This window comes from Euprymna scolopes, chromosome 6 (genome assembly GCF_053919585.1).
Source record: "Euprymna scolopes isolate OS-2025 chromosome 6, ASM5391958v1, whole genome shotgun sequence".
In the NCBI taxonomy this organism is placed as follows: Eukaryota; Metazoa; Mollusca; class Cephalopoda; order Sepiida; family Sepiolidae; genus Euprymna; species Euprymna scolopes.
The window spans coordinates 87,962,731-87,973,741 of NC_136487.1; the positions used below are offsets into that span (position 1 = coordinate 87,962,731).

At 31.3% G+C, this 11,011-nt stretch overlaps 1 non-coding gene across 1 annotated transcript; it reads right to left on the minus strand.

Moving 5' to 3' along the window:
- Window positions 1-4,214: 4,214 nt before the first annotated feature.
- On the minus strand, window positions 4,215-4,407 carry LOC145278480 (U2 spliceosomal RNA). The gene has a single exon (XR_013868368.1). It is a non-coding gene; the product is annotated as a U2 spliceosomal RNA (small nuclear RNA).
- Between the last annotated feature and the right edge of the window lie 6,604 nt (window positions 4,408-11,011).

Below are 11,011 nucleotides of genomic sequence, written 5' to 3' on the forward strand. Positions count from 1 at the left end.
AAATAAGTAGCAACAGGTGGAAAACCTACCTCGGATAATGGCTAATCTGATCATATTGAATTTATGTGGCGTATGCGGGTGAAAAGCTATAAAGTTTCTTCTAGATGGGAATAATTGTTTGAATAGATTTTTTTTTACTCTTTTTCACCCCAAGCATGGCATATTGCCACTTGAAATGTAAATAGTACTATTTGGAATCGTTTCAAACAGGACACTGTGGAAAAAAAGAGCTTAAGATATCATTTCACATTTGTTAGCACAGTCAGAGAAGCAGGAAACAGGGAAGGAATTTTAAAGTCTAGCAGACTGAAGGAAGAAACTAATAGAGTGGAAGGCTTTCCGACACCTAAAGACCTCAACGGTGTGATTTTGCTGGTTGTTGAACTAGTCAGGGGTATGTACATTGAGGGGCACAAGTGCCATGAGTTCATCAGAGCACATTCCATTAAAATACTTGTAAAACAGGCATAGGGATGCAACATTTCGGCGATGGGACAAAGGCTGGAAAATTGCCGACAGTGCGGGACTGCGGGACCTATTAGATTTGACACTCTTTTTTGGACCCTGTCAAAATTATCATTCTCTTAGCCTCTTACACATTCAGGAATTTGTACAAGATATATACAATATACGTATGTAGTTTCTAATTCTGAAAGATAGAGGTTGTATTGTCCAGTTCAGTGTTTGCACTCGACCACAGGGTTTATTTTATTTAAGAAAAGTGCGCAAGGTTTATAAGATATTTTATGTTTTATTTAACAAGGTTTATAAAATATTTTATTTAACAAAAGTTTATAAAATATTTTATTTAACAAAAGTTTATAAAATATTTTATTTAACAAAAGTTTATAAAATATTTTATTTAATAAAAGGTTTGTAAAATATTTTGTTTAACAAAAGGTTTATAAAATATTTTGTTTAACAAAAGTTTATAAAATATTTTATTTATCAAAAATTTACAAAATATTTTATTTAACAAAAGTTTATAGAATATTTTATTTATCAAAAGTTTATAAAATATTTTATTTAACAAAAGTTTATAAAATATTTTATTTAACAAAAGTTTATAAAATATTTTATTTAACAAAAGTTTATAAAATATTTTATTTAACAAAAGTGCGCATGGTCGAGCGCAAATACTGAATTACACGATACAACCTCTACCTTAGAGAATTAGAGACTGCGGCCAAACATCATCAAAAAAGTATTTCTAAACCATTCTGACGAAATTTAAAATAAATAAATATTTATTTAAAAATAAAAATATTGCACGAGTCTCATCTCTTAACTATCATGTATTGAATATATATATATATATATATATACAGTGATGATCATATTTATTGGCACGGTAAAATAAAAGTTAAATTTTGTCTAATAAATTCTAAAAAAGGGATTAAATTAAAGAAAATAACAAAGTATATTATGTATTTTTAACTGGCCTTTCCGATGCAGCAATCGGATTTTAGAAAAAATAAATAACAAAGGAACAACAAACATAATTGCAAAAAACCCTTGTTCAAAATTATTGGCACGGCTTTGTTTTTCTTTTAGTATCAGTATAATATCAATCAATTTCCGGTTTACGTGCTTTCTGAACTTTTTTATAGCCATATTATGCTTGTTTAACGCTAATTCAGTGAATAATTTTTTTCAGATAATTTTTAGATAGCGATTTATTTAAACTATTATAAGTGACTAAATTATAATTTTCAATCGCCATGGTTAAAACTAAGGAACACAGCGAAGACGTCAGGAAGCTTGTTGTAGCATGCCATACCAATGGGGAGGGCTATGATAAGATTTCAAAGAAGCTAAACCTTCCCAAATCCACTGTTAGAGCCATAATAAACAAGTTCAAATCGCAAGGCCACGTTATGAGTTTAGAGGGTAGAGGGAGAAAAAGGATTCTTTCCCCAAGAGATGAACGGAAAATTGTTCGACAAGTAAAACAAAACCCAATGATCTCTGTTGGGTGATTGTTGATGAACAGAGCACCTCTGGAGTGAATGTATCTCGACATACAGTTGGTAGAGTTTTGAAGAGAGCTGGTTTAAAAGCATGTCGTCCGAGAAAGACTCCCTAATTGAAGCCTATGCACCTGAAAGCAAGGCTAGCCTTTGAAAAACGTCATATTGATAAAGATGTTGCATTCTGGAAACGTGTTCTATGGACTGACGAAACGAAAATAGAGTTATTTGGCCATAATAAAGTGTCTTATATTTACAGAAAATCTGGCGAAGCTTTCCTGCCTAAGAACACCATACCCACAGTGAAGCACGGTGGAGGCAGTTTGATGTTTTGGGGATCCTTTGCTGCCTCTGGACCAGGGCGGCTTGTTAAGGTCACAGGTAGCATAAAAAAGGAAGATTATGTTAAAATATTGGATGAAAACCTGAAAGACTGCTAAAGAGCTCTCACTTGGTCGTCGTTGGTGGTTCATGCAAGATAATGACCCAAAGCATTCGGCTAAACTGACTAAGAAATGGCTTGAGGACAATCATATTAATGTTTTGGAGTGGCCATCACAAAGCCCAGACCTTAATCCAATTGAAAATTTATGGAGAACATTAAAATTGAGGGTAATGCAAAGGAAGCCTAAGAATCTTATTCAATTGGAGGATTATTGTCAGGAAGAGTGGGCTAAAATTACTACTGAAGAGTGCAACAACTTGATTGTAAACTATGAAAAGCGACTGAGGAAGGTAATCAAGGCCAAAGGCTATACAATTGATTATTAAATAAATCGTGCCAATAATTTTGAACAAGGGTTTTTTGCAATTATGTTTGTTGTTCCTTTGTTATTTATTTTTTCTAAAATCCGATTGCTGCATCGGAAAGGCCAGTTAAAAATACATAATATACTTTGTTATTTTCTTTAATTTAATCCCTTTTTTAGAATTTATTAGACAAAATTTAACTTTTATTTTACCGTGCCAATAAATATGATCATCACTGTATATATATATATATATATATATATATATATATATATATATATATATATATATATATATATATATAATTAGGGCTAGGACAAAGGCATATTTTTTCATTGTGTTGACTCTCGAGTGTGTATCGGTTCATGTCTTATATGATTTTATATAGAGTGATGTGGTTCTCGGTGGATTAACTGTGTCGGATATATACTCGAGAGCCCAAACAATGAAAAGAATAGTCTGTTTAATAGCCCTGTGTATAATCCTTACACAATCCTACAATATCAGCATGCAATTCAATACAACGAAGTCGTTAAGATTTTTAACATGGCCTAGCCGATTCTATTGTTGCCAAAGGTATTAGTTACGCCAATTCTGCATCATTTTGTTTTCTTTTTTGCCTATTTTCTTTCTATTTTGAAGCTAATAGTAAATAACACGCAGAAATAATAATTAAAAAATGTTTATGAAATCTATATTCGTTTCAATACGTATGTTATAATCACGTTGCAACACCGATTTCCGTTAGTGAACTATCAGCTAAATATTCGGTTATAGTCAGCTAACGTACTTTTTAACTTCCAGTGTGTCTGATACCGGAAGCGGTGAGAAGGCAAATTAGTTCCTTCATTTTTATTGTTCTTCAGTATTTCTTTTGTGAAGTGATTTATTGAAATAAAATATAAGAAAAGCACATTAAAAAAATAATTTCAATAATTCTTAATTAAAACTTCTAAACGTGTTTTCTATAATTCTTTAAAAATGAATACAAAAAGCGCTTTAAATAAGTCTTTAAAAAGTAAAATTAATTACGATAATCTTTAATAAGATTTTTTTAAAATTTTTTATTGTTCTTTAGTATTTCTATTGTGAAGCCATTTTTTTAAGTAAAATATAAGAAAAGGACATTAACAAAAATAAAACTAATTTAAATAATCCTATGTAAAATTTTAAACGTTTTTTCAATAATTCTTTTAATAAAAGAGCGCAAAAAAGTGTTTTCAATATTTTTTTAAAAAGTAAAACTAATTTCAATAATTAATTAAAATAAAACCGAAAAAAACTTTTCAATGATTATTAAAAAAAAAAAAATTTCGGGAAAAAAAAAACGTATTAAAAAAGAGTACATTGCACAGGGCGTGGGAGAATAAAGCAAAGGAACTGATTTGCCTTGTCACCGCTTTCGGAAGCAGACACACAGTTAGGAAGTACATTAGTTTGGATTTTTTTTTTTTTTTTTTTGCTTGTTTGTTTACTTGCCTCCCCACGGGGGCAAAGTTAGACACATGGTCAGTTTTTAATGTGAGGAGAAACCAGCTCCCCCAAAGGGACAATCTGGTTAGTGATAAAAAAAAAAAAAATTATTAGTCATGAAGAATTTCTCTTTCATTAACCGAGATCAAAAAGTGTAGTGCAGCATCAGAACAGATACTACACTTTGATCTTGGCCCGAAGGCCAAGAAAGAAAAGAAAAAGGCAACTTTTTTTTTCTATTTATTAGTAAATTATCACCTAATTTTTCTTTCTTTATTTCAATTCTTTTTAGAATCACTAAATATTCTATCTTTTTACTGTAAACATAATTGTCAGCTAAACATTCTTTAAGTCAATCAAACGAATGTCGCTTTCTGGAACGTATTTATTGGAAATTGTTTTAGCCGGCGAGACGACATAATTTATATTCGGGAAAAATTCATTTAACAAATGGGTAAATGCGGCACTGTTTACTTTAGTGACATCACATAAATCACCAATCAAAATCTTTGCTGATCGGACGATCTCATTTTTGTAAATGTGTGTGAAAGTTGATAACGTACACACCAACATGAAATGCCTCAGTGTATTTTAAGAGACTTCGCTATAAAGATTTTTAAATTTCGTGGCAAGGCGGAAGAAAAAATCATCACAAATTTCTGAAGATTAGATAATATCGGTTATAAAATAGATTTTGCAAAAACTAGATACAGTAGAACCACGGGATAGGTGGCCCTAGGATACGCTTTTTCAGGTCACGATATGGAATACGGGGGTTTTCCGGTCCCTGGTTACGATATTTGTTTCGCTTCACAGTGTTATTTATAATGTTATTTGATTATATACATGTGTATTATATACTGTACTGTATTTTGTTATTTAATTTTTAATGCCGTATCCCGGGGTTCTACTGTAAATAAAATCTATACATTGATTTGTTTAAAGCAGTTTCTGCTTCTTTGTAGTTCATCAAGTACTCACGGAAGTGCTGAACAAAGTCTGCTGTCCCATGCTGACATTAACCATCATGTCTTATGCTTCTTCTTAGATACATTTTCAGAACCTGCCAAAATATTCTCTATAAAATCTATGATCGCCATGGGAGCGAGATGCGCTCTTCGCAGCATTCTTTGTCACGTGACCATGTTCAGAGGTCACTAACGTTATGACTTTTGGAAATTTTCTTTTTAAATCCATATTTTCACCATCTTTCTCAGTTTCTGCTGAAATGTTTTCTTTAGCATGATGAGTGTTAAGATGAAATCAGCATGTTTCCACCAGAATTTACAGGTACGAACGAGCCGGTCGTAAAGAGGTTTATTGCTTGAAGTTTTTAATCAAGGTCGATCATAAAATCTCTCACCTTACATATTAACCGAAGACAAAACAATTATATCATCTCATATATTCCATGGGAACCCAATCGAATATAATTTATTCAATCTATTAGATTAAAAAAATAAAAATGGGGGAGAAGTTGGTAATATCCATTGAGAGCGTATGGTGGTTATATGAGAAAATTAAGCTGTGTACGCATTATAAATGTTTCTTTTTGTGCCTTATGTTATACATTAGTACATTAGGCGTCATTTCGAGTTAAAAGTTTATTTACTGCACCTATCTGGACTAGAGAAAATCATGATTAAAATGTGTATGTATCATGTAAATAACTAACGATGAATATCTAATATGGTCGACCAGACGGGTGATCAAAAAGTCAGATCGAGCGTACCGGAAAACGAAATAAGACCAAATTGACAACTGGCTTTTTTGCTTGAACTTTGCGCTTTTCGGATTATTTGGTTATGTTTTATTTTCCTGGTGGATATTTTTTTTGCCGTTTTTTTTTTGGAGGGGGGGATTTTTTTGCCAGAGATTATAGTTATAGGTAATTATTAACAGCAAAAAAACAAAGTCCAAATTAGTAGCACTTGCAAACAAAAATGAGTACCTTTTATTTTCTTGAATAAAAAAAAAACTTACTCGACGCGAACACGACTGTTTTTGCTTTAATTATTATTTTTTATTCAAACGTAATAAATAAAAATTTCAATTTGGCTTGAACTTTGCGGTTTTCGGATTATTTTTTATTTTTATTATTGTTTTTTTTTTTAGCCGGATTTAACTAACAAACTGTAGAGTTGAATGTAATAATCAAAGAGGAAAGCGCCCCTCCCCCCGTGTGTGTCGTGCGGTCATACAACTTACGTTCGGATGGGATCTGAGAGAAAGAGAAATTAAAGATGGCAGCCATGGATTTATAAGGTGTAGTCTCGTGGAATCTCACGAGATCTCATCTTCCACTGCACACGTATGCAAATGGGTGGGGTCAGTTTTCTGATAAAATGTCTGTTGGCAGAGGCAGTGGGGTGAGACGTGCTGGAAGTTGAGAGAGAAAGTTGTCAGTGACGAATTCTAGCTGGACTTTTGCGTATTGTATTTGGTTTATTTTATTTTGCTGCTTACCGGCCAATTTAACGTCACAAACAAAACAAAACAAAAACAATTTTGGTGCTTATGCACTTATGTTACCGTTATTTTTTATGGTTTAAGTGCCTTCCTCAATGTTTGAAGTGTTTCCAATGTTTTTACCTATAACTATAATCTCTGACAAAAAAAAAAAAAACGGCCAAAAAAAAAAAAAAAGAAGAAATATCCACCAAGAAAATAAAACGTAACCAAATAATCCGAAAAGCGCAAAGTTCAAGCAAAAAAAAAAAAAAAAAAAAAAAAAAAAGGCCAGTTGTCAATTTGAGCTCATCTCATTTTCCGGTACGCTCGATCTGACTTTTTGGTCACCCGTCTGATCGGCCATATTAGATATTCATCGTTAGTTATTTAGACGAGACATACGCATTTAAATCATGATTTTCTCTAGTCCAGATGAGTGCAGTAAATAAACTTTTAACTCGAAATGACGCCTAATGTACTAATGTATAACATAAGGCACAGAAAAGAAACATTTATAATGCGTACACAGCTTTTTCTCATAGAACCACCATACGCTCTAAATGGATATTGCCGAGAAGTTATAACCGTTGACTTAAAATAAGCGCTTTGTATCGAATTCATGGCTTGAATACGGTTAAAATCGCGTAAAATTTTTGCTTTATCTGCTAATCCTCCTGTCTGCCATGCTATACTTGGCCGACCATGTCATATTATTGTTAGTTCCCAGTATTGGCCGCCATTGGACTGCTCCAAAATGAAATTGTCTGTCTCAAATTTAAGAGTCTTAAATTCTTACATGCTTACAACACAAGCAGTGTAACTGGAAGAAACCGGTGTAGACTTGACATTTTGCTTATTTTATGGGGGTTTTGAAACTTAATTGAACGTTGTCAAAGATAAAAATCGGTATTTTATTTTTATATTTCAAAATGTTGGAAGTTTTTCCTAAAAGTTATAACTTTGGGCTATCTAAACGACTTCCGGTTTTGAAACTGTTTGGAAGTAAACAGTGTTATTTAATTTAAAGGCCTCGCTTTATTACATTCATTCGCTTAACCTATTACAATCCTTGCCGTTATGTTACGTTCATTCAATTTATTTTCCATTTATTTAATTAATTTTAATTTATTATATTTAAAACATTTTTTTAAGTATTAATTATTTCTGTAGAAATGTTTGGTGCTTATGTAAAGAGAGGGGACAAATCTTTTTTTTTTAATACGCCCTTTTAAGCAAAAAACAATAGTACTTATTGAATTCTCATGTCGAAAATAGTTATATATCCAATAATGAAAATTCATCGAGTAGAACAATTGCTATTGTGTTTTCAGTGAAAAAAAACTACACAAGTTGGACGCCATTATTATGGAATCTAAAATATTATTTCTGAGTTATGTCCCATTTCTGCAATCTTTACGGTTTACTTTGAAATTTATCATTGCTATGTCTCAGTCGAGGTAATGTTTGTATGCAAAATCAGATTCAACGAGCTATTTTCCCAAACAAACTTAGAATTTACAAGCCTACCCTCCTTTTGTCGGGCGACCAAAAATTGAGAGCTTATGTTGGCATTATTAGACTGGCGAGCTTAAGAAATCTACAAGACCATAAGTTGCTATGTAGTACTGTAGAAAGTTAAGATGACATTATGGAATCGATGGAAGTACATATTTCGATCAGTTGAAATCGAACATAATTCATTTTTATCCTAAATAAATAAAGATTAGGTAGAAAGTTGAAGCATGTATACACTTATTTCATGCAGGCAAACAAAACAGACATTTTGTATAATGTTGTGTGTTTACAAGGATCGGACATCTTATTAGACGAAATTGTCGTCACTGTCTGGATAAATGTTATGGTAATTTACCCACGCACGCAGGAACTCTCCCAGCTATAAATAGCAACATATACTGCTTTTAAGAGAAGTCAATATTCCAGCAGACAGTCCCGACTTGTTGGACTGAACAGTTTCGAATTGTTCGCCATATTTGGAATAGTCGATTATGTAATACCCGACAATGGAACACTACTTACGTCCAGTGACTTCAAGTATTTTTTTAGAGCTTCCATGTTGATCATATTATGATCACTTCATATTATCCGTGGTCCGTTTTGTTGATACACTGAAAAGAGCTCTAAAGAAGGTCATGGGCACAACCACAAGAAAAGCTCAGCAACATTTTGTTCGGGCGTATAGAATTATGTTCCACATCAACACATCATCATTGCTATGTCTCAGTCGAGGTAATGTTTTTATGTAAAATTAGGTTCAAGCTATTTCCCCAAACAAACTGTTATAAATTAGTTGTTATGAATTAATTTCTCTTATTTGTAAGTCGAAAAAGGTTCTCTAAATTCTATTTTTATCATTTAATGTCAGTTCATTAAAGTATATGTCTTATCATTTAATGTCAGTTCATAAAAGTCTATTTCGTATCATTTAATGTCAGTTCATTAAAGTCTATTTCGTATCATTTAATGTCAGTTCATTAAAGTATATGTCTTATCATTTAATGTCAGTTCATAAAAGTCTATTTCGTATCATTTAATTTCAGTCCATTAAAGTCTATTTCGTATCGTTTAATGTCAGTTCATTAAAGTCTATTTCGTATCATTTAATTTCAGTTCATTAAAGTCTATTTCTTATCATTTAATGTCAGTCCATTAAAGTTTATTTCGTATCCTTTAATTTCAGTTCATTAAAGTCTATTTCGTATCATTTAATTTCAGTTCATTAAAGTCTATTTCTTATCATTTAATTTCAGTTCATTAAAGTCTATTTCTTATCATTTAATTTCAGTTCATTAAAGTCTATTTCGTATCATTTAATTTCAGTTCATTAAAGTCTATTTCGTATAATTTAATGTCAGTTCATTAAAGTCTATTTCGTATAATTTAATTTCAGTTCATTAAAGTCTATTTCGTATCATTTAATTTCAGTTCATTAAAGTCTATTTCGTATAATTTAATTTCAGTTCATTAAAGTCTATTTCGTATAATTTAATGTCAGTTCATTAAAGTCTATTTCGTATAATTTAATTTCAGTTCATTAAAGTCTATTTCGTATCATTTAATTTCAATTCATTAAAGTTTATTTCGTATCCTTTAATTTCAGTTCATTAAAGTATATTTCTTATCATTTAATGTCAGTTTATTAAAGTCTATTTCGTATCATTTAATTTCAATTCATTAAAGTCTATTTCTTATCATTTAATTTTAGTTCATTAAAGTCTATTTCGTATCATTTAATTTCAATTCATTAAAGTCTATTTCTTATCATTTAATGTCAGTTCATTAAAGTCTATTTCGTATCATTTAATTTCAATTCATTAAAGTCTATTTCGTATCATTTAATTTTAGTTCATTAAAGTCTATTTCGTATCATTTAATGTCAGTTTATTAAAGTCTATTTCGTATCATTTAATTTCAATTCATTAAAGTCTATTTCTTATCATTTAATGTCAGTTCATTAAAGTCTATTTCTTATCATTTAATGTCAGTTCATTAAAGTCTATTTCGTATCATTTAATTTCAGTTCATTAAAGTCTATTTCGTATCATTTAATGTCAGTTTATTAATGTCTATTTCTTATCATTTAATGTCAGTTTATTAAAGTCTATTTAGTATCATTCAATTTCAGTTCATTAAAGTCTCCAGGTGGCGTGATCATCGCTGTATGTCGCTGCTCTCCAAGATGGTCGCACTCATAATATTGTTCTAGCATAAAAGCACGATAATTGCTATCTCAGAGTTAAGTCATGGAAGACAGCTTTGCCTTTACGGAAAAGAGTTGACCATATTATCGCCTTAACACAAACAAAACCCGGACAAACAAACACCGTCCCCAAAATACGCTACCAACAGAGGAAAAATAGTTCCTATGTTCATGGTTATAAATCTTTCTGGGGAGTAGCATAATGGAGAAATCAGATGGAAATATAATCTACATAATGAAAAGTTCCAGTTAATTAATAAGACAGAAAATGTCTGTCACTCATTGCTGACTGCGGTCTTCCTTAAGAGGACGAAGCCATACCCACTTCTTTAGGGCTTTTTTCAATGTTCAATATTCGCAATAATTTTGACATGCCAATACCGCAAGCGGCCCTGAAACAGTGTCGTTTAAAGAGAAGGAAAATGATAGATTTTATTTTCGTTAACCCAAGGAGAAAAGGTATTTAGACTTCGGATCAATTAAGTTTTAAGGACCACAGAAAACAAGCAAATTGAAATAAACGATTTTCAGATCTACACCAGTTTCTTCTGATTGCCCTGCCTTGATATTAAATTTCAGTTGCTTTTGTTTGTTTGTTTTTTCATCTCAAGATCAATTGTTTTATATAGGGAGTGATGTATTTTAAGAA